The following is a 4,922-nucleotide window of genomic DNA, read 5'->3' as shown; positions in this document are numbered from 1 at the left end:
GCCGCCCCCCCCCCCCGGTGAGGGGGAGGGGGATCGGGAGCGAAAGGGTGGCATGGCCGGCGTGCCAAGGGACGGGCAGCCGGACGGGGAGGCACTTTCCAGCAGCAGCATCAGAGGGAACGGAGGAGCCTCCTCCTTGGCGCCGGGGGGGCACCCTTGGGGGGGGCTGGACAGATACCTTCTGGTCCACTTCGCATCGCAAGAGATTAATTAGAGCTGGTCACTTTTCAAGAGCTGTAACTGTAACTGCGTCCCCACCACTGCTGCCAGCACGCAGGGAAGGAGGGAAAGGAGCCTCGTGGCGGCGTGCTGGGGGTCCCTCATCCCGCAGCGCAGAAACCAACGGGGTGCCCAGGACCCTGCAGCCACCAGGACGCGTCTCCTGCCAGCGAGTTGAGCAGGGATTTTGGCAAGGGAGGGGCGGGGTGGCAGGCTAGTGTGGCACCCCCCTTCAGGGGCCGGTCTAGGCTACTGCCTAAAATTTGTCAATGATGGGCCGGCCCTGGTTGTTACTAGTGGGGAAACCTGGAATTTAGGCAGGGGTCATTTCGTAGAAAAAGAGGTGCAGGAGCTTATTAGCATAACTCATTAGCATAACTTATTTGCATATGCCACACACACACTAACTTCACCCGAAGCGTGTCAGAAGGCAACACCCACCGCTCAACTCTACTGGACTGTTTTGGATCAGCTATTGGGGGGGGACGGACGTGCAGATCTGTCCTCGCAGAGGAGGGAGAGCTTGTCCCTGAATAAAACTTGGTCTTAAAGGTGCCACTGGACTGTTTTGGACTGGGGGGTCAGGGGGGGGGCTCTGCAGCTTACCTGGCTGCTTCTTGCTCTGACTGAGGGCTGCTGGGAGCAGGGGGTGGGGCTTGTTGCATGTGCCCACCCCCTGGGCTCTTTACTGTCGGAGCTTGGCTCCTGTGGGCTCCTGCAGGAAATGACCCCTGAATTTAGGAATTGAAACAGTGGTTGCAAAATCCGACAACATCCCTTGTTCACAGACTGCAGTTTCACAAGTGGGAGAGCCAGACCGGTGTGGTATCGGACTAGAATCCGGGAATTCCAGGTTCGAATCCCTGCTTTGCCATGGAAGGTGGCTGGGCGACCTTGGACCGGTCACACACTCTCGGCCTAACTTACCTCACAGGGTTGTTGTGAAGATATATTGGAGGGGGGGAGTTGTAAGCCGCCTTGGGTCCCCGTTGAAGAGAAAAGCAGGGTATAAAATCAAGTGAATGAATAAATCCGTGGGACAGACGGCTGCTCCAAGCAGTCCTGGAATCTCGGCACAGCCCTGACCAAAGAATAAACACCATCTTGGCTTTCGAAAGCACACGGGACTGGGTAGGCACCCAGGAGAAGGTGTGGAGCCTCCGGCTAGCTGGCTTTTTTTGTAGGGTGGAAGGAGGGGTGTGAATGTTTCGATTAATTAACAAGCAGTAGATCAAGCGCTGGGAAGGGAGCAGGAGCAGGGACGGTTAGCAGGAGACCAGTGTTGCAATGTGCCGTCTGAGCCTCTTTTCCCCTGTGAAAGTTTCCAGCAGCTGCTTCAGAATGCAGAAGGAGTGAGCGTGTTAATGGCGCTGCCTCTTTTTCGGCCTCCCCGTGGGGCCAGGGCACCTCCTGGAGTTACACCTCATCCCCAGACTAGAGAGCTCAGCTCCCCCGAAGAAAATGGCCACTTTGGGGTGTGGATTCTACGACACTAACACCCTGATGAAGTGTGTTTGTTTGTCAGATTTCTATCTTGCCCTCCCAGCGGAGGCTGGCTTGGGGAGGCTTACATAAAACATACATTAGAGTAAAAACAATGAAAACACTTAAAACGGTACAACCACCAATGGGTGTCATAAGTGCTAGTATTATTATCCCTGATTGTCGTGACTTCAGCCGATGTCTGCTGTCTCTCTTCAAATGATCGGCTCTTCGATCTTCTTCAGATGTCATTCAGGCGATTAAAACAGGGCTATTTATGGGCCGGAACGCACAGGAACGGCGTTCCGGCTGGCTTCAGACTTGGTCACGCCCACTACAGCCAAAACATTGCGTGCGTGGCTACAGAGGGAAGGCCTGGAGAGTGACCCCCCCCGCGACTCCAAGGCGGGCCGGCCAGGGGCCCCCCTGGAAGGATTGGGGAGGCATTTAAATGCCTCCCCGTGCCTTCCCTGGCCTGTCCAAGGGAAGGCATGGGGTGTGGCCTAATATGCTAATGCGTTTCTGTTGTTGAGTGTGGCCTATTATGCTAATGAGTTCCTGCTGGGCTTTTTCTACCAAAAAAAGCCCTGATTTAGCAGTGGTGGCGGCTCCAAAGGCTTGGTGGAAGAGCTCCCTTTTGCCAGAAAGCCGTGGCTGCTGCCTGCTGAGGCTGGAGATGAAGGTGAGGCCCTCTCGCCCACCGTGCAGGTCTGCCAGTGGTCCTTGGCTGTCGTGCTGCTGAAGAGTTCTTCGTGAGCTTGGGCCCATCAAGTGATGCAGTGGGCTGACGGGTGAGACGGTGCTGCTAACAGATTGTGACGTACCTCCTGCCACCAGTGCCCCCTCTAACGTGAGTTTGTGCGCAATCGCTCAGAAATGTGCCAGGGGGAAACGGCAAAGCAAATATAGGGAATGGGATCATGACAGAAGGCTCCACAACCTTCTCTAACTTCTCTCCCTGACATCCCCCTACCTTCTCCCCCCCCCAAATGCCCTCCCGAGGCTCCACCCCTCCCCAAAACATCTCCAGGGATGTCCCAAACCAGCGTTGGTAACCCAATAGTCTTCCTTCCAGCTCCCACTCTAAACAAACGCCCAAGGAATGCGTCGTACCTGTCGCCTCACTCACCAGCACCCGCCGCTTCCTTCCCTCCACCTTTGCACCTCCTCCCTCATTTTTCCCCCAGAGAAAGAAAATAATTACCTGCTCTTCCCGAGGAGAAGGCCAATTAGATCACCAGCTGTGATAAACAGCAGTGCCGTAAGGATGAATGACAGATGTGGTGAGACATCCACCGTTAGGTCTGACTATTATTTTTAAGCTGAGATTCAGCGGTGGGGAGTATGTGCCAGGGTTGCCAACTCCAGGTTGGGAAATACCTGGAGTTTTCCGGGTGGACCTTGGGGTGGGGGGATTGGGGATAACCGAGACCTCAGTGGGGTAGAATGCGACAGAGTCCACCTTCCAAAGTGGCTGTATTTTCCAGGGGAGCTGATCTCTGCTATGTGGAGATCAGTTGCAATCAGTGTTCCCTCTAAGCTGAGTTAGTGTGAGCTGGCTCACAGTGTTTTAGCCTCCGGCTCACAGATTTTTGTCTTCGCTCAGGAAGGAGCAAACTAATTTAGGCTCCAGAGCAAACTGATTGACGCAGCAGCCAAATGGCTGGCTCACAACTTTAATGCCAGGAGCTCACAAAGGCCTCGGCCACACGGGCAGGAAAATGTGAGGGGGAGGCGTGGCTGTTTGCCCCGGAGCAAAGTAATGCGCGACTGCTCGATCAGGCATCGGGTTGAGGTCCCGGCGAGCTTCCGTGGTTAGGGGGGAGGTGCCGATCACACGGGTGGGGGGGACTTTCGCTGCAAAATTATAGTACATGGAAAGAGTTTCTTAAAACTCTCCCTTGCTACTGTATTCCCTCATAGTGTTGCCAACCTCCAGGCAATGCTCCCTCTAAGCTGTGGAGTCTTGTGAGCAAGGATTCTACGTTGGGAGCGACCGGCATTCAAGCTGTGAGCGAGCCATTTGGCTACTGCATAACTTAGTTTGCTCCGGAGCCATCCTTCCTGAGCTGAGACAAAAAAGTGTGAGCCAGAGGCTAAACAACGTTGAGCTAGCTCACACTAACTCAGCTTAGAGGGAACACTGCCTCCGGGCGGTTTTAATGTTATGGTGACACAATGATATTCAACTGATTTTTTAAAACTTGGGAGAGAAAAAACGATTGGGATGTACGTGGGGATGTAGGGTTGCCAACTTACAGGTGGGTCTAGTAACAAATAAATATACACTGCAAAAACCTTTTAGCAAACTAATGTGTTCTATTTATGGTCATCATTTAGTAAAGTGCATAGTGTATCATTATTTCATCCTAGTCAGGTAGAAAGATTCATTACATTCAATAAGAAATAACATTCAGTACCTACATGCAGCTTTGAGAATGACAGGAGTACTCTGCCCATGAATGTTAGCTGCACAATGTGTCTTTTGTAGGACCGGCAAAAAGCATCCATACAACTATTACAACATTCCCCAAAGAGCACTTCGGTCGGGGTCACAAGACCAGCAGGTGACCCCGGGCCCTAAGGAGGCCAAGCTTGTGGCAACAAGGGCCAGGTCTTTTTCAGTGGCGGCTCCTACCTGGTAGAACCAGCTCCCGGAGGAGATCAGGGTCCTGCGGGACCTTGTGCAGTTCCTCAGGGCCTACAAGACGGAGCTCTTCCGCCAGGCTTATGAGTAGAAGCCGCCACAGCCACTTATACCACCGCTCTTTATAAAGAGAGACCACCGGGGGGGTGGGGCAACATCTTTCCATCACCCCAGCCTTCCCCCCCTGTTACACAAGATGTTAGGAGTTATATGTGCATCCACAGAACTGATTTTAAGTTGTTTTAAGTTGTTTTAATTCTGTACTCTGTATCATGTAATTTGTATACTGAACGCACTTGATGCCTTATGTGAGCCGCGCCGAGCCCGCTTGCGGGGAGGGTGGGGTATAAATGTCATAAATAAATTAAATAAATAAATATTAAGAAGGCCCTTTTGGAAGACTTCATGCAAGGAGAAGCGGGTTTATAATTCTAGAAACTCCCATTGGGACTTGACTTTTAAAACACTGATGCAAAATTGTCTGGTAGTTAGCAATCTGTATGTACTGAACGTACTCTCCTAACACTGCAGCTCGGGTTGCTTCAGCTTACAGGTGGGGCATGGAGATCTCCTG

The sequence above is a fragment of the Gekko japonicus genome, unplaced genomic scaffold (genome assembly GCF_001447785.1).
Source record: "Gekko japonicus isolate JY-2015 unplaced genomic scaffold, Gekko_japonicus_V1.1 scaffold2575, whole genome shotgun sequence".
In the NCBI taxonomy this organism is placed as follows: domain Eukaryota; kingdom Metazoa; phylum Chordata; class Lepidosauria; order Squamata; family Gekkonidae; genus Gekko; species Gekko japonicus.
This window is presented reverse-complemented; position numbering follows the sequence as displayed.